The sequence below is a fragment of the Capricornis sumatraensis genome, chromosome 3, assembly GCF_032405125.1.
Source record: "Capricornis sumatraensis isolate serow.1 chromosome 3, serow.2, whole genome shotgun sequence".
NCBI classification, from domain to species: domain Eukaryota; kingdom Metazoa; phylum Chordata; class Mammalia; order Artiodactyla; family Bovidae; genus Capricornis; species Capricornis sumatraensis.
Window position 1 is genome coordinate 159,661,739 of NC_091071.1, and position 27,850 is coordinate 159,689,588.

General features: G+C 41.3%; 1 protein-coding gene across 1 annotated transcript in view; it reads left to right on the top strand.

The window, feature by feature from the left end:
- The first annotated feature begins 341 nt into the window (after window positions 1-341).
- The window catches only part of RHBDD1 (rhomboid domain containing 1), a 136,882-nt gene continuing 109,373 nt past the window's right edge, over window positions 342-27,850 (top strand). Inside the window, exon 1 of the mRNA XM_068968808.1 lies at window positions 342-493. The gene's annotated coding sequence lies outside the window, so the exon portion shown is untranslated. The remainder of the gene's footprint in view (window positions 494-27,850) is intronic.

A 27,850-nucleotide genomic window follows, 5' to 3' on the forward strand; every position in this document is an offset into this window, starting at 1 on the left:
TTGACCCAGAACTTGTTAAAAAAAAAAAAAGGTAAAGTGGACAACTGACCATAGACCAGCCTCAGCCTCAGCCTTAGAGTTGAGAAGTATTACAGAGCAGTGACTTGGAAATAAGAGGCAAGACTGAAGATGTTTCTCTCCTTATCTTTTTTTCCCACGTGTCATACAGCTCCACAATATTAGCAGAGAAGGCCTTATCCTATCTCCTTATCTCTGTTCTCTGGAAGCATCACAGGAATTAAGTTAAGATATGCCCTCCATCCACTGTTTTGACCAAACGTCAGTTGCAGTGTTTGCTTACAACTTTTTCCCTCCCTTTTCAGGGCGTCAGTGTTGGGGGTATATCGAGAAGTATTCAGGACTTGAAGCAGCTGCCCTAAAGCCTAGACTCACTGTGATGTTGAGAAGAGTGCCACACTGTGGCTGAGACTGCATGTCACTTTGATTAGTCTTCTGCTCCTAAGTCCGCACTGTGTGGTTCCTGGGTATTGTGGTGAGTTTTCAGATAAACAGGAGTCGGCGTAGGTTTCAGCTCCTATAAGTAGTTTTGTTAATGTTGCTACTAACTTAACACTGTCCCACCATGAAGTGTTCACTTTTCACAAAGGCCCATTTTTCTTGTCGTCTGTGTCTGAGAGGCAGATCTCTGGTTGGGGTCAGGCAGACCCCGCTTTGAACACCACTTCTTGTTACGTACTGATCATGTCAAGTAGACAAGTTAATATCTTCCCAGTGTTCATTTCGTCTCCTATAGAATAGGAGCCATGGTGTGGACTACTTTAGGACGCTGAATAAAATAAAATCAAGTGCAAAACACGTCTGTTACACTGAGAGGCTCAGGTAGCTGGTAAACATTGGACAAGGAAGAAAAGGTAGTTATCACCTCAAATCTAGCTTGATCTCATTTATTGCCTCGTAATATTTTTATAAATGAGGTGATTCTATTAATTACCTAACTGCACTGCTTTTTTCTTTTTTAAAGCAAAATGCTGAGGAGTCAAAGCTTTCACATTATTATGTATTAGAGAAAGCAAACACTTGGAGCAAGTTACAACTCTAAACCCAGTGGAAGAACACCATTTTCAGGTCTATCACTGTAACCGAGCAACTTTCCTGCATTGTTCTGTGTGTGTACTGAAAGCACAAGGTCAGGATCGGGGGTTAATATTTAAGTATCTTCAGTTAACAGGGATAGCTAGAGGAAGGGGCTCTTGTCACAGGAGATGAGACTTCACTAAATACATGCACCAAAGAATAAGAAAATGCTGTCAGCTCTGAAATCATTATTTTGGAATATGGATGCTTAATGATAGCAAAGTGAAAAGTTTTGTGTTCCATTTTTTTAAATACCAAAAATCTCTTGTATTTCTGTGTATATTACATATGAATATGTGAGCACGGAAGATTTCATTACTAGGTCGTAATTTTGTTTACTTGGCAATGTATGATAATGTGGGAGTGGGGACAGATAATCCATGCATTATACATGTATTTGTAAAAATTCTTTTAAAACCTATTACAGGGATAGAAGCCCCTTAAAAAGATCACCTTTTGTGCTGCAGTTCCAGTCAGTCATCTAAGCAGGGGACCTCAGATTTTTGTAGCAGGGGAAACTGTTTAGCAACATTTTGGAAAGCTCAGGAGCTGAGAGGCTTTGAGAGAGTTTGAAGGGCTTATCCTGAACCTCCTGCAGTGACCCTCCATGGAGGCTGAGTCAGAAGGTGTGAAACTCCTCATCTTGGTGTGGAAATCCTCAGGAGATGAGCTGTACTGTACCCAAGAAGTCTGGGTGCTGAGAATTCCTGAGTGGGATTCACAAACATGTTCTAAAAACAACTTCCAGGATTTTCAGCAATGTCAAACATGCCATACATATGCTTCTCTTGCAGAGAAATGAGTGGCTATTAGAAAAGAAAAATCCAAACTTCAGCATGATTAATACAAAAATAGGAATCTAGGCACATTTTTTGAGAAATCATCTGAGGGTTTTTTTTTTTTTTTTTATAATCACTAAGCTTGTTACATCTGTTAGCACATATAAAACTATTTAATATTTTAACTGGCTGTTGTTTAGCGTTATAAGTGACTCAAGGAAAAAGAAACAAGGAGTCAGTGGAAATACATTACTTGTGTTTACTGTCCTTTGGTTTTCTGTTGTATGAAAACAGCTGGTTTGCATTTATATGGTAGAAGGTTTTTCTTAAAGAGTTAATTTCCAGTTAAGGGTGAGCTTTCATAAGAAAAATATCTCAAATGCTAAGTATTTGTTAGATTGTTATTAGTAGGGGTAGTAGTATTATCACATTGTCCTTTTTCACACATTGAGAAGGGTTTCCTGGTGACAGCTGGGGTGTGGGGGAGGGGGAGTCACTTTCAATCAACCAGCTGCTCTGTGCAACATCATGATGGTGATGTTTCAAAGCCCGTGGATAATTTTGGCTGTATTCAGAACAGAAAATGTATCAAATTTCTGGGAAGCAATAGATAGTGTGCAAGAGCCCTTGGGGATCTAGCTGGTAGCCAGCTAACAATGTGTGCATTCAGGTTTGCATGTTGGTGTTATTTACCACCTCCTCTTTTGGACATTGTTACATGGATATCATAATTATAAAGCAATAAAGTCTAGTTCCGTGGGGGCAGAAGGCCCATTACTTTATGGAGAGGAAGGGAGAATGGAAAACAAACTTTGGGGATGTGCTATGTGCTTTTACACGACAGGCTATTGGATTTCTTTCTGATGACGCCAGAAAGTAAGTGGAATTTTCATCATCCATGGATAAAGAAACTGAAGCTCAGCAGGACTGATTATGTGATCTGCCCAAAGCCACATACTTACTAAAGCGTCTAGATTTGACCCCAAATCTGGCTTTAACCCCAGGAATGCTGTTACTACACCAATGGCTGTTTCTTGATGGTGTTCAGTTGCTTATGCATTTTTTAAATCCAAAGTCACAATATCAGGATAGTTATGAATGAAATTTAGATACAGATGACAATGGCTTCAGTTTTGTATAAATAATATATAAGGCTGTGTGTGTGTTTCCCTTGAGCAAAGTCTTTTGGGCAACACTGTAAAAGAAATTTTGCTACCTTTTTTTATGTTACAAATACAAGACATTTGCAGTGATGTATATTGTAATGAATCAGTTGTGATGCTGACTTTAAACAGATGTAGGAATAAACATTGTGCCTGCTTGCCCAGGTAGTAGAAGTTCCTACACGCCAGAGTCTTCAGGTCTTTCTCTTTCCAAGGAATGTTCATTTTGAATTAATAAGGGACCTTTCTGCTTTCTAAACATTCACCCTGTAGCTGTTACATCCACCGAATGATGACTTAAAATTTCATCCATTTCTCTTTGTGGAATGGATCCACTGCTTTGACTCTGAGTGTCCCGGACATTTCATCTCCCTCGGTATTGCCCACAGGATAATACTTGCTCCAGGACTTTCTTTCTTTCTTTCCTCCCATACCCCATAAAGTATTAGTTGCTCAGTTGTGTCTGACTCTTTGCGACTCCATGGATTGGGGATTGTAGCCTGCAGGCTCCTCTGTCCATGAGATTTTCCAGGTAAGAATACTGGGGTGGGTAGCCACTCTCTTCTCCAGGGCATCTTTCCAAACCAGGGATTGAACTGGGGTCTCCTGCATTGCAGGCAGATTCTTTACAGAGCCGTAGAAAAGTCCACATCCCATACCGAATTTTAAAACTTACCTTTGCTATTTTCCAAACACTTAATGCATCTTTATTTGAAGACCTGTTACAGTTCTTTATCACACTGTAATGTTGCTGTTTGTGTGTTTCTCTCTCAAGACTGTGGTTGTCTATAAGGACAGTGCTTGTCTTTTAGTAGATGCTCAGATTTTTCTTAAATGATGGAATATAGATGAAGATACATTGACTTACATGCTTAGTGCTTTTATTGCTGTAGTTTCGTGTTCATTGGTTTTCTTCTCTCGGTTCATGATTAGAGAAATGTGGATATTTAGGTCTGTTAATGAAGTGCATCGTGGTGGAAAGGAGGGTTAAACTTTTCCACAGAAAAGCATGCAGGAGACCTCTGTGTTCCTTTCTGAAAGCTATGAAATTTAAGTCTCTTACCCCCCTTTTCCTTCCTTCTCTCTCTTCCTCCTCTCCTTTCTCCTTCCCTCCCTCCCATGAATCTGAATAATTCATTGTCCTAAAGTTCTAGCCAGAAGTTTCTATCAACTGATAACATTTTATTAGGTGTATAGACTAGTATTACTTTCAATGCAGAACAAAGGGATTACATCACTTCAGTAATTAGAAGTTTTCCTGAAAAACCATCAATTTTGTATAAGTAGAAGCCACATTTAAGACAATCAATTCTTTCTTTTGAAATAACATTCTTCATTTAGTGTCCAAATTTATGCACCAAGTGTATGGCATTGAGAGGACTTTGCCTTGTGTATGCAGAAGCTGCTCTTGTGCTCACTTCCTCAGCTCTGAGCACACTTCTTTCTTTGCGAGTGGCTTGTGTATGGCCAACCTTTGGGATGCTGCTTATATACCCTCCAAGTTGCGTTTCTCCTGTCAGCTAGAGTGTTGTATGGACTCAAAAAATGAGAGTTGGTAATGCTTGATAGATATTAGGATCTGCTGCTCGCCCTTGGCAAATGCCCTAATATCTGGGTAGGGTTCTTCGACTGTGAAAACAGAAGTTAACGAAGTTACCTTGATAACTTGTTCAAGAAAGTGAAAGTTGCTCAGTCGTGTTCAACTCTTAGTGACCTCATAGACTATACAGTCCATGGAATTCTCCACGTCAGAATACTGAAGAGGGTAGCCATTCTCTTCTCCAGGGGATGTTTCCAACCCCTGGGTCAAACCCAGATCTCCCACATTGCAGGCAGATTCTTTACCAGCTGAGCCACAAGGGAAGCCCAACTTATTCAAGAACAGGAGATTTAATGGAACTATATAAAGAAGCTCAGAAAATCTACAGAAAAGCCAAAACCACAGGACAGCAGCCAGGTAAGTGCTCGAGGCTTGAGTAGACTTGGGTTAAGTGAAGTGAAGTCAAGTCGCTCAGTCGTGTCCGACTCTGCAACCCCATGGACTATAGCCCACCAGGCTCCTCTGTCCATGGGATTCTCCAGGCAAGAATATTGGAGTGGGTTGCCATTTCCTTCTCCAGAGTAGACTTGGGTAGATCTGGAAAATTCTTTAATGTTCTGAACATCAGATCCAGAAGCTGTTAGTATCTCTGCACAATTTTTTTTTTTTAATTTTTTTTTGTCTTTTAATTTTTACTTTATTTTTCTTTACAATACTGTATGGTTTTGCCATACATTGACATGAATCCACCATGGGTGTACATGCGTTCCCAAACATGAACCCCTCTCCCACCTCCCTCCCCATAACATCTCTCTGGGTCATCACTGTGCACAAGCCCCAAGCATGCTGTATCCTGCGTCAGACATAGACTGGCGATTCGATTCTTACATGATAGTATACATGTTACAATGCCATTCTCCCAAATCATCCCACCCTCTCCCTCTCCCTCTGAGTCCAAAAGTCCGTTATACACATCTGTGTCTTTTTTGCTGTTTTGCATACAGGGTCGTCATTGCCATCTTTCTAAATTCCATATATATGTGTTAGTATACTGTATTGGTGTTTTTCTTTCTGGCTTACTTCACTCTGTATAATCGGCTCCAGTTTCATCCATCTCATCAGAACTGATTCAAATGTATTCTTCTTAATGGCTGAGTAATACTCCATTGTGTATATGTACCACAGCTTTCTTATCCATTCATCTGCTGATGGACATCTAGGTTGTTTCCATGTCCTGGCTATTATAAACAGTGCTGCGATGAACATTGGGGTACATGTGTCTCTTTCAATTCTGGTTTCCTTGGTGTATATGCCCAGCAGTGGGATTGCTGGGTCATAAGGTAGTTCTATTTGCAATTTTTTAAGGAATCTCCACACTGTTCTCCATAGTGGCTGTACTAGTTTGCATTCCCACCAACAGTGTAGGAGGGTCCCCTTTTCTCCACACCCTCTCCAGCATTTATTGCTTGCAGATTTTTGGATCGCAGCCGTTCCGACTGGTGTGAAGTGGTACCTCATTGTGGTTTTGATTTGCATTTCTCTAATAATGAGTGATGTTGAGCATCTTTTCATGTGTTTGTTAGCCATCTGTATGTCTTCTTTGGAGAAATGTCTATTTAGTTCTTTGGCCCATTTTTTAATTGGGTCGTTTACTTTTCTGGAATTGGGCTACATAAGTTGCTTGTGTATTTTTGAGATTAGTTATTTGTCAGTTGCTTCATTTGCTATTATTTTCTCCCATTCAGAAGGCTGTCTTTTCACCTTGCTTATATTTTCCTTTGTTGTGCAGAAGCTTTTAATTTTAATTAGATCCCATTTGTTTATTTTTGCTTTTATTTCCAGAATTCTGGGAGGTGGATCATAGAGGATCCTGCTGTGATTTATGTCGGAGAGTGTTTTGCCTATATTCTCCTCTAGGAGTTTTATAGTTTCTGGTCTTACATTTAGGTCTTTAATCCATTTTGAGTTTATTTTTGTGTGCGGTGTTAGAAAGTGATCTAGTTTCATTCTTTTACAAGTGGTTGACCAGTTTTCCCAGCACCACTTGTTAAAGAGGTTGTCTTTACTCCATTGTATATTCTTGCCTCCTTTGTCAAAGATAAGCTGTCCATATGTGTGTGGATTTATCTCTGGGCTTTCTATTTTGGTCCATTGATCCATATTTCTGTCTTTGTGCCAGTACCATACTGTCTTGATGACTGTGGCTTTGTAGTAGAGCCTGAAGTCAGGCAAGTTGATTCCTCCAGTTCCATTCTTCTTTCTCAAGATTGCTTTGGCTATTCGAGGTTTTTTGTATTTCCATACAAATCTTGAAATTATTTGTCCTAGTTCTGTGAAAAATATGGCTGGTAGCTTGATAGGGATTGCATTGAATTTGTAAATTGCTTTGGGTAGTATACTCATTTTCACTATGTTAATTCTTCCAATCCATGAACATGGTATATTTCTCCATCTGTTAGTGTCCTCTTTGATTTCTTTCATCAGTGTTTTATAGTTTTCTATATATAGGTCTTTAGTTTCTTTAGGTAGATATATTCCTAAGTATTTTATTCTTTTCGTTGCAATGGTGAATGGAATTGTTTCCTTAATTTCTTTTTCTACTTTCTCATTATTAGTGTATAGGAATGCAAGGGATTTCTGTGTGTTGATTTATATCCTGCAACTTTACTATATTCATTGATGAGCTCTAGTAATTTTCTGGTGGAGTCTTTAGGGTTTTCCATGTAGAGGATCATGTCATCTGCAAACAGTGAGAGTGTTACTTCTTCTTTTCCAATTTGGATTCCTTTTATTTCTTTTTCTGCTCTGATTGCTGTGGCCAAAACTTCCAGAACTATGTTGAATAGTAGCAGTGAAAGTGGGCACCCTTGTCTTGTTCCTGACTTTAGGGGAAATGCTTTCAATTTTTCACCATTGAGGATAATGTTTGCTGTGGGTTTGTCATATATAGCTTTTATTATGTTGAGGTATGTTCCTTCTATTCCTGCTTTCTGGAGAGTTTTTATCATAAATGGATGTTGAATTTTGTCAAAGGCCTTCTCTGCATCTATTGAGATAATCATATGGCTTTTATTTTTCAATTTGTAAATGTGGTGAATTACATTGATTGATTTGCGGATATTGAAGAATCCTTGCATCCCTGGGATAAAGCCCACTTGGTCATGGTGTATGATCTTTTTAATGTGTTGTTGGATTCTGATTTCTAGAATTTTGTTGAGGATTTTTGCATCTATGTTCATCAGTGATATTGGCCTGTAGTTTTCTTTTTTTTGACTGCACAAGTTTTAGATTCCAGGAGGAGAGCTGTTCTTCCAGTTTTGGTCAGTGTCACCCTCGAATCCATGTAGGAAATGCACCCTTGATTTGTGGTCCTTCCAGGACCACATCCAATGGGAGTGAGAGCCGTCTCTCACCTGTTATTGAAAGAACGAAAGTGATGCTGGCCAGACAGCAAAGCAAAACCAAAAAAACCCAGGCTGTCTCCACCGCCTGGTAATTAGCCGACATCCTGTGTGCTTGAGGAACATGAACATTGCTGATGTCTGGCGTGCCATTCCCCTCTTGACTTGTTCCTGTGCTGGGAGGATTTCAGTTCCATAAATAATTCACCAGCAGTTCTTACATGCATTAGTTTAAATGGGGTTAGGGCTCTCACCTTTTCACGACTTTAGGTAAACAAATCCGGTGTGGAGTGAGAGTGAGTGTGGAATTCCCTAAATCCTCTTGAACGGAGTAACGGTGGACTGCTGGCATTGCTGCTCCCTGAGCGCCTCCCGGTTGAAGGACCCACGTCTGAAGGGCTGTCAGTCGGAGAACTTTAATGAGCCCTCATTACACTAAAACTTGTAGTCTGTGAGAGAAGGTACCGGCTTATGATTGATACTGGAAATCATAAGTGATGATGGATCAGAATTGGAGTTGGCACTAATTCACCTCACGATGGAGCACAAGTCAAGATTATATACAAAATCCAGTATTTCATTTTTCATATATAAAGATCATCTAATCAAGAGTATAACACTCTAAAAAGGGGGGGAAATTAAACTTTTGCCATCTGACTTTTTTTTTTTAATCCTAAAATGAAGGCTCATTAAATTCTCAAATGTAGTGATTAAGATCATCTTGACAAAAACTCTGGTTTGAAATTTTATTGTTAAATTCATTAAAAAAATTTTGTTTTGTTTTGTGGTGCCTTCCACATAGCCCATCATGTTGTTTTTTTAAAAAAGTGTATAATTGTATCACACAATACAGTATAAAAATGTAGGCTCATAGGTAGCCCAGAAAAAGGCTATTTGGTTACTAAGTTATAAAATCAAGCTTTTTAGAGTTTTTAATCTTAAACCTTATTTTATGTGTTTGTATGCATTAAAAACCATAGCACTTTCCAATTTATGATTTTATATACATAATCTCTTTTGAGCTTCATAGTCCCAAATGTGGCTACATTATCTCCTTGTACTGGTGAGAAACCAGCAGTTAGTAACTTTCCTATAAAGTCACACGGCTGGCGTATTTTGGAGCTTTTACCAAAGACCATGCCTTAACTATTGTCCTGTACTGCATATGTTAATATTACTAGTCCTCTATGTCATTTTGACAAAAAGCACTGTGATGTTTCCTTAGCCAGAGTCTGTTTATACCCCCGTTCGCTGACAACTTCTTTGTCTTCAGAAACTGTTCGAATGTGTTGTGCTATCCATCATCTTGTGCATCTGTTTGCTGTGGATGTGGCAGCATCTCCTGTATTGCAGCAGTGTGCCCTGTGAAGACTTGTCCTTTATGTCTTAGAGCAGCCTGTCTCATGTTGAATTCAGCAAGGTTGCTTTTCGTCTAACAAAGCTGAGTGTTGGCTTTCTAGGTGAAAAATAATTAAGTGCTTTTAAAGATGTATTCGATTAACAGGAAGCAGATCTGTGTAAATTAATTCTAGCCGTAATGATGTCATAGCCTTGTCTTTTGTTATTAGCCAGATAATTGACCAGAAGTTTGGAAGCTTATTGTCACTGACAGCGGTTTGACCTTGTTTGCTGTCTAGTAGTGACACGTGCACAATGCGTGTAAATGCAGTTGGCTCATTGAGCTGCATGTGTTATCAGAACATCTGATCTTGGGTTCTCACTTTCACGCTGCCTTTACTTCTTTGCTGAAATTGTTGCCCTCGAATATTGTACTGATATCTCTTACTGAAAGCATCTGGCCAAAACACAGATGTTTTGTGTCATTGAATAACTGTAATCGGACGTGAAACCTTGACACTCCTAGAACATGCAGTCAAGTAAACAAATGCCAAAATTAAATGAGTCTTGGTTCTAAATTCCATGTGAAGGAAGGTGAAACAGCTTTTGGTAGAGAAGACATAAGGGGGGGAAATGGGCATATTTGGTAGGTTGAAAGAGAATTTATCCCCTCTTATTCTAATTTGTCCAAGAAAGTTCAGAGTATATGGTGTTTAAATATTTGAGTGACAAGAGCCTCTAACCTGGGTGGTTTGGGTTACAGAGTGGAATGATAGAAATAAAATACAGAGTGGATATGGGATAACATTGGCTAAGGAACAGCAGTTCCTGAATACAGACTGTCCTCCTTCCCACACACTTTAGACTCGAGGAATAGTCAGCTCTGCCAAAAGTGACAGAGGCATTCCCCAAACCACCAGACTGTACGAAATCATGCAGCAAAAACCAGAGAGCTTATGGCACAAAGGGTGCTAGGAGCAAAATGCTCAGACTTTTATCAGTGGTACCTTTAAAAAAAAAAGATAGGAAACTAATGTTAGCCTGGTTTTACACTCCTTAAATGATAAATACAGAAGTACATAAGAAATATGGCACTTTACCTTCCCAAAGTTCTAAACTTCGCTGTCAGAAGTTGTTGTCAGAAAGACTGAAGCTTGTGAATTACTGTCAAGTGGTGGAGGAAGGATTATCTGGATGGGTGAGTCGTAGCTGGAGACGTGGAGGTGAGTAACTCATTAAATACGCAGTGAACTTTAGGCCACTGGTGGGTGTTCAGAGTGTGCAAATGTGTACATTTTATGAATTTCTGTACAGCTTGCTTTAGCAGAGTGCAGTTTCCTGCATTCACTTAGGACTTCTTGCCGATGAAACTTTGCAAATCCGATGCAGACTTTGTATTCAGATTGTTCCCTGATATATCAATATTAATTGCATTTGAACAAATCTACTTGTTACAAAACAAGCATTATAGCAGAACTGAGCAGACTAATGCATTTAAACCTCGCTAAGCATATTTTGGGTTTCTGTGGTGGCACAATGGTGAAAAATCTGCCTGCCGGTGCAGGAGGTGTGGGTTTAATTCCTTTGTCGGGAAGATCCTTGGAGGAAGAAATAACCGACTTCAGTGTTCTTGCCTGGGAGATCCCATGGACAGAGGAGCCTGGCGGGCTACAGTCTGCGGGGTCACAGAGAGTCAGACATGACTGAGCAGGCACGCACAAGCATGTTTCACCTATTTGCTGTCTGTATGCTAACAGCTTCCCTGGTGGCTAAGATGGTAAAGAATTTGCCTGCAATGAGGGAGACCTGGCTTCCATCCCCAGGTCAGGAAGATCCCCTGGAGAAGGGAAAGACTACCCACTCCAGTATTCTTGCCTGGAGAATTCCATGGACAGAGGAGCCTGGCGAGCTACAGCCCATGGGATTGTAAGGAGTTGGACATGACTGAGTGACTAACACATATACTAACAGCACAAATACCTTTCCTCCTTTTATCTGCTTTTTCAAAGTCTGATGCAGGTGAGGAATCCTCCCTAAGGTATTCTCTGAATTGAATTGACTTAACACCTGTTTATATTGGCACATATTTGTACATTTATATTGGCACAAATTGGCACATTTGCCGATTTCCAGAAAGTGTCAGTTTTAGAAATGACTTAAGACAGAAGTTGGTAGTAAAGGGGGGAAAAAAGCAACCAAACGACTGAGTAGCTCTCAGCAGAAGAGAGCACAGGCACTTCTTAGGTGAAATTGAGCCTTTTCCAGCTCTGGTAGGAATTTGCACAGAGAAGGAGAAGTCTGAACAGTGTTTTACGACAATGTGAAAATGACTCCTCTGCAGCAGTCCCTCGGGTGCGTGAGACCTATGTCAGGGCCTCGAATAATATGAAGGTGCATTTCTGCAGAAGTCCTTCAAAGGCAAAATGATGTGATCCGACCAGGCAGCATTTGGAGATTTGGCAAAGAAATTTGCCCTAGACACTCAAAACCCTTTGCCTTGTCACTTCTCTAAAAATGTATTGTTCTTTTGTTAAGATTCTGTATAAGCCCAAGTTCTAGCCATCTGTTGAGTTACTCATCACTGGGTACTTTCTTATGTATTATGACCACCCTGAGTAAAATAAGAGCAAGGATAGGGTAAAGGTTACCCTTTCCTCCCAAAGAGGCTGTTGTATAGAAATTTTTGCACTTCATGAGTGCTATCTAAGTATTTGTTGAATGTGAAAAGAAGATACCCCTTCCAGGGTGAAACACAGGGCTAAGAGTTGGAAAAGTGTCACTAAAGAGGTTGTTATTCAGTCACTAAATCTGACTCTGTGACTTCATGAACTGCAACACGTTAGGCTTCACTGTCCTTCACTATCTCCTGGAGTTTGCTCAAGCCCACATCCACTGAGTCAGTGATACTATCTTATCCTCTGCTGCCCTCCTCTCCTCTTGCCTTCAGTCTTTCCCAGCATCAGGGTCTTTTCCAATGAGTCAGTTCTTCACATCAGGTGGCCAAAGTATTGGAGTTTCAGCTTCAGCATCAGTCTTTCCAATGAATGTTCAGGGTTGATTTCCTTTAGGATTGACTGGTTTGATCTCCTTACTGCCCACGTAAAAGGCAGAAAAGATGTTTGCCTCTCTGTGGCTTAGATTAAGCCTTACTTTGCAGGATTGGGCCTGCAGGTGAAAGAATGCTGGGCAGGGCACCCTTCATATCCCCCTGCTTTAAGCCCTTCTTTCCAGAGTCCTTGCCAGGTCGAGCCCTGGTCCTGGTGGGAGAAAAGTCAGCAATGGAACAGGGGCTTTTGTTCCTCAGCTTCTCTATGTGTATAGAGTATATTCCAAAATGAGAAAAGTGACATTTGGATTACTGTTTTGTTTCTTAACTTGATTTTAGAAACAGATTTTGTTGTTGTTGTTTTTTAAGCTATGACAATGACAATTACCAAAAGAAGCTGGGTATTTGAACATTACTTTGTACCTCAAGTTACTTTGTGTCACGAAACAGTTACATTTGGTAGAGTAAAAGCTCTATGTTCTGAAATTTTCTACATTTGAAATACTTCAAAGTGCATATATATTTTGGTGTGTGATGAAAGTCCCCAACTGCACTTTCTTAGCAAAGACAAGTCCTTATGCTCAAATAATGTCCTTCCTAATTCTTTTGGTGGTTGAAGTGTCGTTTGCAGGTATTACCCTGGTTTTCACAAGAAGAAGAACCCTGAGCAAACTGAAAATCAGTGAGGTCACAGGGCAAACTGTCACCCCCAGATCTGGAGATAAAGGCTTATTTTGAGAATTGCAGCTAAGCTTGTGCACACAGTGGAATTATCTTTGTTGTTGTTCAGTCGTCCAGTCATGTCCAACTTGCTGCAACCCCATGGATTGCAGCACGCCAGGTCCCCCTGTCCCTCATCATCTCCCAAAGTTGGCCCAAGTTCATGTTCATTGCATCAGTGATGCCATCCAGCCATCTCGTCCTATGATGCCCACTTCTCCTTGTCTGCAGTGCAGGAGACCCGAGTTCGATCTCTGGATTGGGAAGATCCCCTGGAGATGGGAATGACTACCCACTCCAGTATTCTTGCCTGGAGAATTCATGTAGTACAGCTTTTAGTGTGCTTCCCTGGTGGCTCAGATGGTGGAAGTACCATACCTAGTGATGAGTAGCTCAAGAGTTGGTTAGAGCTTGGGCTTATACAGCATCCTAGTGAAAGAAGAGTACATTTCTTTGAGAAGTGACAGGGCAAAGGAAAAGGGCTTCGAGTTTCTAGGGCAGCAAGTGGCAGGAAGGCAAAAGGGTCAGGGAACTCATGGAAGATTAGGGCTAGTTGATGAAGTCTGCTGTGCAGATTTTTTGGGGAGCCAATTTTAAGGTTGTCTCTGGTGATTAACTTTTGTCCTGCCTGGTAGAGGGGAGGGGTACACATATTTATGTCCTGCTTTTAAGCAGACTGGGGAAGCAGAGAGCTTCAGTTGTATCTGCTTGTTCTTAATTATATTCAGCTCAAGATAATCCTTATGCCAAGTGGCCTGTTTGGGGGTGCACCTCTCCTGCCCTACAGCTTACCTAGAACCATGGCCACTGAGCAGTAGTAACTCACTGAGAAGCTTACATGGTTGTTCTGACAAACTGCTAGAGTACAAGAATAGGCTATCTTAAGAGTTAAAAACTCACAACTTTCATGCAGACAGACCTGATTCACAACTTCCTTTTAAGAACAAGAACTCTGGAGCCAGATTATCTTGATTAAAATCCCCACTCATCTGTAAAATGAAATAATACCTGCCACATAAAGTTTAGAGGATTGAATGGGATATGCAGGATGACAAAACTAAGACAACTTAGTGATAAGCTTGATGTCCTTTGTTCCTAGAGTGTGGGGACAGGGCGCCTCCCAAGCAGTGGAGCCTTATTCCTCGGAAATTTGGGGCCAGAGCAAGTTTTACTTCTCAGGTGGCCTAATGGTAAAGAACCTGCCTGCCAATGCAGGGGACGCGGGAGATGCGGGTTTGATCTCTAGGTCAGGAAGATGCCCTGGAGTAGGAAATGGCAACCCATTCCAGTATCGTTGCCTGGAAAATTCCATGGTCAGAGGAGACTGGCAGGCTATAGTCTATGGAGTCGCAAAGCATTGGATATGACTGAGCACACACACATGTACGCATGTGAGTTTTACAGAATGTTAGGATAGGCAAGGAAGAAACTGCATGGCTGGCTAGGGAGTAGGGGATGGTTTCCTTTTGAGGCGAGCAGGACCTGTTTTTCAAAAGAGTAAGGTGACCTGACTAAACCTGATCTGGAGGACTGTGCTTGGCATTAGGTTTCCTGGGCAGCGAGGTTGTTCCCATAAAAGCAGGCTGACTTGGGTTTAGATTTGTGGCATGAGCCAGACGTTTGAGGCAGCCTTCATTATGTGGGTCCTGATCTATGAGTTAACTTTGTCAGGTAATCGTGCGTGTGTAAAGCTTGAGAACAGTGCTGCCAAGGATGAACTCCTACTACGTAAGAGTGTAACTTTAGTCAAAGTTTTCTGACTTTTGTGTTTGACCCGTGTTGAGGAAAACTTAAACTCCATAACAAATGGGTATCTCTGTTTAAGTCATTGAAACACGAGCAGAGATTGAATGTGTCGACTGTGTGCTTGACATCATTCCTTAGGATGAACACTTGGTGTTTTAGGTCACTGAATCCTTGCAGGAATTCCAGGATCAAGTTTGTTGTTCAGTCACCCAGTTGTGTCCAACTCTTTGCAACCCCGTGGACCACAGCACGCCAGGGCTCCCTATTCCTCACCGTCTCCCGAGGTTTGCCCAAGTTCATGTCCATTGCATCAGTAGTACCATCCAGCCATCTCATCCTCTGACAACCCTCTTTTCCTCCTGCCTTCAATCTTTTCCCAGCATCAGGGTCTTTTCTAATGAGTCAGCTCTTTGCATCAGGTGACCAAAATACTGGAGCTTCAGCCTCAGCGTCAGTCCTTCCAATGAATATTTAGGATTAATTTCCTTTAAGATCGACTGGTTTGATCTCCCTGCTGTCCAAGAGACTTGGACAGGATCAGGTTTAGCTATTATTATTATTATTCCATTTTCATGGCAGGAAACAGGGGCTTAGGTTAAGTGACTTGCACAACTTCACACAGCTCTTAAGGCTAAAGCCAGGCACTGGGACTAGTTTAGACTCCAGAATATGTGCTCTCAAGCCCCGAGGTATCCTGAAAACACAGTGTGGTGGAGATGATAAAAAGCCTCTGGTGACATCCTGTTGGCACAGGTGGATCATACACATGGAAGGCATTGTGGGAGATTTTGTGAATGCTGAGATGGCTGAGGAATCTGACGTTAAGGATGCAACTCAGGAGAGGCGCTTTGAAGGTTGGGGCAGAATTGAATGGGTTGGGAGGAGTGGCAGGGAGTGTGTCTCACATCCCTGTGCCCTTGATGTCCTCTGACAGACTTCCAGCCTTCAGTATCTGCGGTTCTTTACCCGAGTGTTTTCTGTGGCCCCTAACACCCACCTTTCCTGCTCTGACAAGCCACCAGTGACAGGGAGTTAAGGCAGAGTTCTAGCCCTTGGCATTAACACTGAGGTATTATCTGTACCAGCTCCCAGAGTTCCTGGTGAGATAAAGCCCGCCACCCACAGTGATAGCTCACTTCACGATGCATCCATTTCAGTGGGTCTCATTATTGCCACGAGCAATATCCACTTTAAACTGGGTGGCCCTACCTTAGCTCTTTGGTGAGATCTTATTTTTCATACAAGCAAACCCTTGACTAAATGGAAATATTTAAACTTTCACCCTTTTCTCACTTATTACTACCTAAAATAGTTCTCATTGAATTGTATGCTATATAAGGAGAGATTGAGCTAAAAATGAAACATTGTTTTAGTCTTTTTTTTTTTTAGAACCTACAAGAATTCTCTTAAACTTGAATTTACCACCAAGAAACAGTTATGTGAAAGCAAAGTAGCTGACATCTTGTTTCAGAGTTTCTGTTGAGTTAAAAAAAGATGGACTGTGCATCAGAAGTTTGAGCTGTTTCCTGGTCTGCCTCTAGATCACAACCTAAAATTCCAAAAGATTTTTACTGAACCCCGTATAGTCATTCTCATTCCAGGAATCTCTTACGTGCTGTGGAAATATGCTGCTGACAAGTGCTCAGTCGTGTCCGGCTCTTTGCAACCCCATGGGCTGTTGCCCTCCAGGCTCCTCTGTCCATGGGATTTCCCAGGCAAGAATACTGCGGTGGGTTGCCATTTCCTTCCCCAGGGGATTTCCCCAAGCCAGGGATTGAACCCAGGTCTCCTGCATCTCCTGCATTGGCAGATGGATTCTTTGCCACTAGTACTACCTGGGAAACCTGCGGAAATGTGGACATTTACTTTTAGAGTGATGGATAGGACCATGGTGGTCTCTCAAAAGCGTAGACAGTAGCGGCAAGGGTTGCATTTGTGAGAGGCAGAAGGTTGAAGGGCTTGCCAGATAAACAAGCACTGTCTGGTGTGATGAGCTGATTTTGAGTTCTACTCGGACACGACTGAGCGACTTCACTTTCACTTTTCACTTTCATGCATTGGAGAAGGCAATGGCAACCCACTCCAGTGTTCTTGCCTGGAGAATCCCAGGGACGGGGGAGCCTCATGGGCTGCCGTCTATGGGGTCGCACAGAGTCGGACACGACTGAAGCGACTTAGCAGCAGCAGCAGCAGTCCAGTTTAAGAGCATTGTCATCTTGGTCTCTTTAAATAAGAAAGAAATGGAATTTCTCTCTCTGAAGCTTTCTTACCAAAACTGCTGAAAGGATTTCCATTAAATTGGGCAGTTATGTTCTGAGTACTCAGACTTAAAAGCTATGGTATGTATGTAAAATTCACTTTGGTGACCTCTGGTGGTGAGAGAGCCCCATAGGACTGCCCATCTGTGGAGATGGCCATAATTATTTAGCACCTTGGACAGAGGAATTTAACATCCCCAGAAAGTCTCCAGGGCAGAAGCTTCATTGAGCTCCTTATCTGGGCAGTTGTCCAGAGCAGGCTTCAGAATGACTAGCAAGACAGTAAAGTGACTTTTTTTTTTGGCCAGTGCTGGGTAGACCAGCTGGTAGATAACATGGAACTAACTTTGTCTTCCCCAGATTGTGAGAATTAAGTGAAATGAAGCAAGTATACTTAACTATTTTGTAAAGTACAAATAGCTGCATAAATATTAGTTATTACTGAGAACTCAAGTCGTGTCTGACTCTTTGCGACCCCATGGACTGTAGCCTACCAGACTCCTCCCTCCATGGGATTCTCCAGGCAAGAGTACTGGAGTGGGTTGCCATTTTCCTTCTCCAGGGGTTCTTCCCAACCCAGTGATCGAACCTGGCTCTCCCGCATTCCAGGCAGATGCTTTAACCTCTGAGCCACCAGAGACTCCATTATTGAGAACAGTATACAGATATTATAGGACTGATGTATAGGCTAAAATGCTTGAAGTTGATCTGATGATTATAGCAGCTAATACTTACAAACTCCTTAGTATATTTCAGGCCTTGTCCTATGTGTTTTACATATATTCACTCATCAACTACTCTATGAGACAGGTCTCATTATTCTTTAGTATCTGTTTTATGAGGGGTTCCCTGGTGACTCAGTGGTGGAGAATCCGTGTGCCAATGCAGGAGACGTGGGTTCCATCCCTGGGTCGAGAAGATCCCTTGGAGAAGGAAACGGCAACCCCCTCCAATATTCTTGCCTGGGAAACCCGATGGACAGAGCCTGGCAGGCTACAGTCCACAAGAAGTTGGACACAACAAGCTCATACAAATGACAGCAAGATCATACAGTTCCAAACAGTTGAGCCAGAATTTGAACCCAAGCCATTAAGCTTCAGAGTCTACTCTGTTAACTATGGTACTGTTCAGTCTTATTACAATGATGACGTAGAGAAAGCTGATCTAGGTAAGAAAACATGGCGGATTGGGGGCAGGGAATAACATGATGACATTGGATTTTAAGCAAATCGAGTCAGGCATAATTTAAGTAAGATTGGGGGAGGAGCATCAGGTGATAAGGGTCTGACCTTTGGTTGGGTCTGTCAGCACACATATGACCTTATTAATGGCTGCTTACTTGTCTGGAACATTCTTAACTTCTATCTCATTTTAGTGGTCTTAAATCCTAACTCCCCAGAGGTCATCTATTTTGCCTTCCACATGGACGGCATTGGTATTAGTACTTAAGACGGCCTTGTAAAGGACAGTTGGACCTAGTTCCAGTAAGGTATGGGAAATTTTGTATTTGTTTTCACTTGGAGAGATGGTATATAAGGGGGAGAAGGAAAGAGGAGCTCTCATGTGTTAAAAACTAGGTCTTGTGTCTTTAAGCTAGGTCTGGTAGCTGAAAATCAGAAAGATTTAGCCCTTTGGTATCTGTGAGAGAGTTTAATGGTTGTCTCTACCTGGGTAAGAGTTTCTTACATAGTTATGAAGATGAAGTGTATGAGATTGGAGAACCATTGTGTACATGGAGATGTCAGCAGTCTTCAAAGAGGGAAAGTGTTCACAATTCCCAGTTTCTTCTGGACCAGAGTCCAAGCTGTAGATATTTCCATGAATAGACACTGGAGTGTAATTACTGAGTGTCACAGTATTCATGAAGACTAGATTCCAATTACCTTCTTCCTATAATTTGATTCCAGTTTTCATTGTTTATTCATGAAGTCGGTTTTCATTCGATTGTCATTTCTTTGTATCTCTCTGCCTCTAATGTGAAATAAGAAAACAGAATCCTACTGATTTTCTTTGATTTTTATCATTAACGTAGCTCATGAGGTCATGTAACAGATTTTGATCGCCAGAAAAAAATCTGTTGTTTATGTCGTAAAATGTTGATGGTGCTCTGTCGCAGCACCCCTGGAGCTCCCCGTTGACTCATCAACCCAGGTAGATGATGCATTCTGGTCAATTGAACACCATGCAGTGGTGTGAAGCCAGGCCATCTGCTATTACGTTTAATGTTTTAAGTACTAAGTTTTAAAAGTATACTTCCTATGTTATTGATATAACTATGTATATTGTATTTAACAACTGTATCACTTTTTAAGCTATGTAAGCTTTTTGAAATGCATTCATGTATTTGAAACGGGGAACAAATTACTTCACAAGTGTTTGGTTCATAAATTCTTATTTTCCACTAAATGCAAATACATATTATACTGAAGCATTTTTTTACTTTCAAAAATATCTTGAAAATCTGCACTTTTTAATTGGGCTTTCTTGGAGCTAATACCTTTAGGAAAAATAAAATTATGCTAAGATGTATTACAGGAAGAACAACAGATTGTATTATTATTGTCTTGGAACAAAGCATTCTCATCTATTGGCCCTATATTAACAGGTGGTAAAGACAGTCTCTTATGTTTGGATTAGAAAAGCCATGAATGAAAAGGTTGCTGAGAGTTGGTGGCAATGATGGCAATGAGAAGAAATGATCCATTTCATTTCATTCTTAGAGAAAATGGACTATGCTGGTAGTGAGAGAGAGAAAAGATGGATCTAATTGTTTGGTGAATTCACTTGGGTGAATATCCAAGTCAGTGTGGTATTTATGATGCTCTGATTTGTTGTTCAGCTCTTGTAATTTCAAAAGTGCAGGACGTTTTTATGTTTAGCATATCCAATCTGCTATTTCCATAGTTTTTTTTTACTTTATTTGAATCGATAAATCACACTGACCCTCTGCATCTTTCAAAACAAGATTTTACAGTGTGTAGAGTTGAATGCCTTGGCCCCAGCCTGGCCCCTGCTACTGAAGTACATTCTCATTCACTTTTAGCACATATCATCACGGGGGAAGAGATGGATGGTAGTGCTAAAATTCTGGCAGTTGAACCAGAATGACTTTGTGGTTCCATCTTTTTTTCATCATATTTCTTTTTTTTTTTTTTTTTCTGAAGCGTTTGTTAAACTGTTCCTTGAAGGGGGTGTGGGAGGGAGGCTGAGGATAGGGACATGTTCATCTGTATGGTTACGTGTACCAGTGAACATGCATATCTGTATTTTAAGCAATAGCAATTTAAGCATGTGCTCAACGTCATTAGTCACTAGAGAAAAGCAAGTTGGTACTGCTTCACACCCACTTAGGATGGCTGTAATAAAAAGGATGGATAAAAACAAGTGCTGTTGAGTATGTATGAGTATGGAGAAATTGGAGCTCCTTACACTGAAGGGGAATGAAAAATGGCACAAAAATTTGGAAAACAGTCTAGCAGTTCCTCAAAAAGTTAAGCATAGAGTTACGGTGCTAGGTCACTTCAGTCGTGTCTGACTCTGTGAGATCCTGTGGACTGTTAGACCACCAGAATCCTCTGTCCATGGGCTTCTTCAGATAGACAAGAATCCTGGAGTGGGTTGCCATACCCTCCTCCAGGGAATCCTCCCAACCCAGGGATCGAACCCACATCCCTTAAGTCTGCCGCAACAGCAGGCAGATTCTTTACCACTAGCGCCACCTGGGGAGAAGGCAATAGCACCGCACTCCAGTACTCTTGCCTGGAAACTCCCATAGATGGAGGAGCCTGGTAGGCCGCAGTCCATGGGGTCGCTAAGAGTGGGACATGACTGAGCGACTTCACTTTCACTTTTCACTTTCATGCATTGGGGAAGGAAATGGCAACCCACTCCAGTGTTCTTGCCTGGAGAGTCCCAGGGACGGGGGAGCCTGGTGGGCTGCCATCTATGGTGTCGCACAGAATCGGCCACGACTGGGGCGACTTAGCAGCAGCAGCAGCAACGCCACCTGGGAAGCCCCAGAGTTAACCCAGCAATTCTCTTCCTAGATATATGTCCAAGAGAACTGGAAAGATATGTTTCTACAAAGAAATTGTACGTGAATGTTCATAGCAGCAGCATTCTTTATAGCCAAAAAAGTGGGAGTAACCCAAATGTCCATCATAAATGGATAAAACAGTGTGGTTTATCTATATAATAAAATATTGCTGGATCATGAAAAGGAACTCTTAAGTACTGATACTTGATACAGTGTAGATGCACCTTGAAAATAGTGTGCTAAGTGAAAGAAGCCAGACACGAAAGGCCACATGCTGTATGATTCTGTTTGTATGAAATGTTCAGAATAGGCAGATTCAATGAGGTGAAAAGTAGATTAGTGGTTGCTGGGTACTGGGTAGGTGGAGGGTTGAGGAGGTAAGTGGAGAGAGTTTCATTTGAATGGAACAAAAATATTCTGGAATTAGATGGTGGTGGTGATTGTAAAACCTTGTGAATATACACAACCCACTGAGATGTGTAGTATAAGAGTAAAATTTATGGTGTGTGAATTATAGCTCAATTTTTAAAAATCGATGCTTAAGCATCTGGAAAGTCAGGCATTAGCAAAATATTCAACCTGAGTGATAGCGGGCCTCTGATAAATACTTGCGAAGTGACTTGGACAAACATACATTCTTCTCTATGATTTTTTTTTAGAGGATATGCTTAAATATGTATGGAACCTAAATGAAATTTTCCAAAGGCGTGAAAATAGTAATAATGACATATCATTATTCTACCTCAAATATGCATTGATAATCCTTTTATTGATTCTTAAAGAAAAATCTCACACAATTTTAAAAGCTCTCAGTGAATAGTTTTAAGATCTGTTGCACTTCTAATGACATAGAAGGCTGTTTTCAGAATAGTGTTCGGTTACTCCTATTAGGACTGTAGTTTCTTTCTTGTGGTATTAATTTGGTTACTATCAGATGCCAAATCGGGAATATAATTTGTAACTGGTATATATGTTTGCAGTTTAATAGCCTGAGTTCTTGAACATTTAAACTGAAAATTGAGATACAGTGTCACCATGGTAAATGGTGATGATGAAATATTTCTTGCTTTTGTAAGTAGAATTGAGAATCACTGTACTTAGTTTCTTTTCCCTTTTCATAAAACTCCTTTCTTTCCCCTGTGAGACACGTTGGGTTCCCAGATTATAAATTCAGTTTCTTTTGTTTGTTGTAACCACTCAGTTTTTCTTATTACGTACCTGTTTAATTTTTAATTTCTCTTTGAAAGTAAATGCGGCTAATTTTCCTATCAATATTTTAAGAGGTCTTCCATTTCTCTCTGTCACAACCTTGGTGTAGCGCTGTCTGGTGTGTATTACTACATAATTAAAATGCCATTATTTTATCAAATAGTTCTGGCAAAGCAACTTACTAATACATTTTAAATGGAGCAGAAGTTTATTCCTGTAAAGTTGAGGTAAACGTTACAAACACTATTCAGGAACTGAAAGTATTAAGTGGAATAATATGTATAGTGCTGTGAGGAAGGCTGCTGCAATTATAAGAAAAATACTTAGGGACGAATGTATCATAGGTATTCAGACCTTGTCAGTCAGTCTCATTTATTGTATAAGGTAGAAATGTATTTAACATGCTAAATATTTTGATTCATTGGACAAACACTTATAACTTATATGAGTATATGAGTCACTATGCTAGGCTCTGGGTATTCAGTGGTGGCTAAAACAGATAACTCTGCCCTCAGCATTTATGCTGTGACCGTGAAGTTCCTTGGGTGGAAGCACCTGAGTGGCTGGATCATAGCGGATAAGGCAGAGACTAGTGTGAGATACATTGGAGAAGGAAATGGCAACCCACTCCAGTGCTCTTGCCTGGAGAATCCCAGGGACGAGAGGGCCTGGTGGGCTTCCGTCTATGGAGTCGCACAGAGTTGGACACGACTGAAGTGACGCAGCAGCAGCAGCAGCAGCAGCAGCAGTGTGAGATGAGCCCAGAGGGGCCGGCAGGGCACTGGTTATCATGAGCATGTAATTGTAGTCAAGAGTTTGGACTTCATCCAGCCTTTAACAATAAGCCTTCGATGGCTTACTGCAGGGTATTCCAACTTCAGTTTTATAAAGATTACTCTGAGCAGTGGTGGAAAGTGGTTGGTGGATATAAGAAGGAGAAGCAGAATTTATTGTAATCCAGGCAAGCTATGATGGTGGTTTAGGTTAATGTAGTGGATCTAGGGGTAGAAAGAGAGAGATTGATAAAAAGTAGTTTGGAAGCATTAAAGTGTGGTGGTTGGGATTTGGGGATGAAGAGGAGAAAGTATGTGTTGAGGATGTTATCAGCATCTCCAACATGAATAGGTAGGTAGGTGGGGATCCTGTGTCCTGAGATCTGGAACGTGGCGGGAGGGCCAGACTTGGAAGGGACCTTCCAGTGTTCAGGTTGGGACATGCTGAGTGTGAGGGGAAGGAAGTGTTTATAACGCGAGGGCAGGGTTGGAGCAAGGGCCCAACCTGCTCTTCCTTGAGCTGGTATAACTGGTTATGGTCTGGGTACAGATTAGAATAAACAAGTCCCTTTCAAAACCAAACACATTGCTCCAGTTTCCAGCTCATCAATCTCGCTTCTGTGCTGTCTCCCACAGCTTCAGTTCAGTCGCTCAGTTGTGTCCGACGCTTCGCGACCTCATGTACTGTAGCACGCCAGGCCTCCCTGTCCATCACCAACTCCCAGAGTTTACTCAAACTCATGTCCATCAAGTCGGTGATGCTTTCCAACCATCTCATCCTCTGTTGTCCCCTTCTCCTCCTGCCTTCAATCTTTCCCAGCATCAGAGTCTTTTCCAATGAGCCCATTCTTCGCATCAGGTGGCCAGAGTATTGGAGTTTCAGCTTCAGCATCAATCCTTCCAGTGAATATTCAGGACTGATTTCCTTTAGGATGGACTGGTTGGATCTCCTTGCAGTCCAAGGGACTCTCAAGAGTCTTCTCTAACACCACAGTTCAAAAGCATCAATTCTTGGGGGCTCAGCTTTCTTTATCGTCCAACTCTCACATCCATACATGACTACTGGAAAAACCACAGTTTTGACTAGTTGGACCTTTGTAGACAAAGTGATGTCTCTGCTTTTTACTTGTTATTAGATAAATTAGTGATTGAAGGTATGGCTGAATAGTCATTCTGTGAGAGCAAGATATTGGACAGATTTTATTCTTCCTAGAAGGTTATGTCTCTGAAATCTGAGAAATAAAGGCTGTAAAATATAAAGTTGGGAACCATCCTGATAAAAAGAATTATAGAAACCATGCCCTTTGTAGACAAAATGATATCTAGATTGGTCCTAGCTTTTCTTCCAAGGAGCAATTGTCTTTTAATTTCTTGGCTGCAGTCACCATCTGCAGTGATTTTAAAGGCCAAGAAAATAAAGTCTCTCACTGTTTCCATTGTTTCCCCACCTATTTGCCATGAAGTGATGGGACTGGATGCCATCATATTAGTTTTCTGCGAAAAAGCCAACTTTTTCACTCTCCTCTTTAACTTTCATCAGAGGCTCTTTAGTTCTTCACTTTCTGCCATAAGAATGGTGTCATCTGCTTATCTGAGGTTATTGATATTTCTCCCTGCAATCTTGATTCCAGCTTGTGCTTCATCCAGCCCAGCATTTCGCATGATGTACTCTGCATATAAGTTAAATAAGCTTAGCTTAGCTCTCTAGAAATTTCTGTATATTGATATACAGGACAATATTCATCTTATAGTAAACGCCACTTGTGATCTTTTGTCTTTGGTGTTCTTAGAACTGTGCCTGCCTGACCCACAAGGTCAAATTACAGATTTGATCTCCACATGAATTAGTTGGATTTTCTGTTACCTTGTTACAAACAGGCTATACCCCTCACCTTGGATGTCTGACTTGGTGTAACTTACAAGAAAGGAAACTGGGCCACAGATCTGATATGAAACAACTTGGCTTGATCTTGGCTACTTAAAAGACTTGGATTGATCTTGGCTACTTAAAACTCAAAACTTTATGTTCTATTGGCCTTTGTCAAAGCAGAGCCTGACACATATTATGCACTTCTCACATTGGTTATGATTTTATCCGCCTTTGCACTGTTAAGTTTAGCATGTCGTTCTATTCATCCTGTGATTTTTTTGCAGCCAGTATTTTTATTTCCCTCAACAAATAGAAATGGGCCATTTAGGGACTGAGATTGCTAGGGTTTTGGTCTTTGCTGTGCCTCTGGTGCCTGGCACAGGGGCTGGCATGCAATCAGCACTTGTTATTAAATAAATTAGTGATTGAAGGTATGGCTGAATAGTCATTCTGTGAGAGCAAGATATCGGACAGATTTTATTCTTCCTAGAAGGTTGTGTCTCTGAAATCTGAGAAATAAAGGCTGTAAAATATAAAGTTGGGAACCATCCTGATAAAAAGAATTATAGAAACCATGAGAGTGGAATTCCATGAATATACGTAAAATAGAGTGTAAGGATGGAGGGAAACTGAAAAGCGAAGAAAGGGGGGTTGGAAGGAGTCAGGAGACCTACAGGAGAGCCCAGCAGCCCAGGGGAGCAGGAGCAGCCATCAGTGGAGAGACAGGTGAGAAGCGAAGAGAAGAAGAAGGGGCCTTTGGGTCTGAGCAGACGTCAAGCAAGTAGAACGTGAGCCTGGGTGCACAGCATAAGAGAGGCTTGGGGGAATGCCACTATCTTTTTGTTTGTACTCTTCATCTCTAGTGATTCCAGTTGAGAGGAATTTGCTTTTCTTTTATGTCTTTGCTCTTCTTAAGCAAAGACATAATTACTTTTGGTTTTCTGCTGAGCATATGCCTGGTATCATAGGACACTGTACTAATACTGAAGGGTTTATTTTGTGATTTCTTTTAAGCCGGTTACTTAATGACCATGGCCATATTTTTCCATTACTCCCATTACAAGTAATGATGTTCGATATATATATAACTATTTAGGGGAATTGCAAACTTGTCACAATAGTTGGAGATTTGAAAATCAACATGAAGGTCAATGGGAAAAATATAGACTATTTCTCCAAAATTATCTGGGAGCTTTTCCGTTGAAATTTTATTAAATTCTCTAGTTTATGAGATTGCTACAAAGCTATAATGATAAGCCCTGGCAGTAAAGAAATTTGGGTGTTAATAATAGGGATACACATATGACACGCACATATATGTATAATTTTTTCTTTTGGGTGTGATGTTAATAAGAATCCATATGGGGGTGGGTTGGGAAGTACATTTGAGTCTTATTAGAATGCTGTCATTTGCGAAAGCTTTTTCTCTTAAGTGAGATTACTTTATTGTAATGAAAAGTTGTTATTTAGTTGCTCAGTTGTGTCTAACTCTTTAGCAACCAGCCTCCTCTGTCCATGGAATTCTCTAGGAAACAATACTTCAGTGGATTGCCATTTCCCTCTCCAGGGGATCTTCCTGACCTAGGGATCAAATCCACGTCTCCTACGTTGGCAACTGGATTCTTTACCCTTGAGCTACCTGGGAAACCCCAGTGAAAAAGTAGCTACCATTCAGCACCTACTTTGTTCTAGACGTGTTACAGTGATCCTGGGAAGGAGGTATTATTACTAATTGAAAGTGAACTAATTGAAGTTTAAGTAGTTTGCCCAATGTCCCAGGTCTAGTAAGTAGGAGAATCTAGCCATTTTTTAAATCCAAAGCTATGCACTTTCCAGTGTGCTATCTGAATGAAATCTTTAGCATATCAGAGTGAGGTATGTGTTTGATTGGAAGACAAGAAAGCTCAGAAAAAGGGAAATCAGGCAAATAAGAAAACCACTAGATGAGAACTTTTTCAGCATCCTTTCCCCTAATCTGCCTGTTTACCCATATCTATACCTGACATTTGTCTTCTTATTTGTTGTGGTGGACAAGGCTGTTCCTCTCAGGACTTGATTCCTTTTGTTTACCTCTTGCACCTTTAATCTGTGCCCCTTTTCTTTACCAGCTTCCTCCCAAAAGTATAACCCAGACTCTTTCCAAAGCAAAGTCCTTTGGTATTGTTTAGTCATTGCTGTGTAACAAACCACTCCAAAACTTAGTGAAATTAATTTAAAATACTTAGTGGGCTTCCCTGGTGGTTCTGTGGTAAAGAATCCACCTGTCAATCCAGGAGACATGGATTTGATCCGTGGTCCAGGAGGATCCCACATGCCACAGAGCAGCTAGGCCCGAGCACTGTGATTACTGAGTCTGCTCTCTGGAGCCTGGGAGCTGCGTCTCCTGAAGCCCGCACACACTAGAGCCTGTGCTCCGCAATAAGGGAAGCCACCACACTGAGTAGTGGGCACTGAAGGTAGAGAGTAGACCCTGCTCACCACAACTAGAGAAAAGCCTGCACAGCAAAGACCAAGCACAGCCAAAAATAAACAAAAAAAAAACCTTGAAATATCTTATTATGGCTAAAAGCTATCATTTGTTTAGCTCACTGTTTTGTGAGTCAGCAAATTAGTCTGGGCTCAGCTGGATTTGTGTTTTAGTAGCTCAGTCATGTCTGACTCTTTGCGACCCTATGGTCTGTAGCCTGCAAGGCTTCTCTGTCCATGGGGATTCTCCAGGCAAGAAGACTGGAGTGGGTTGCCATGCCCTCCTCCAGGAGATCGTCCCAACCCAGAGACTGAACCCAGGTCTCCACGTTGCAGGTGGATTCTTTATCATCTGAGCCACCAGGGAAGCCCAAGAATACTGGTGTGGATAGCCCTTCTCCAGGAGATTT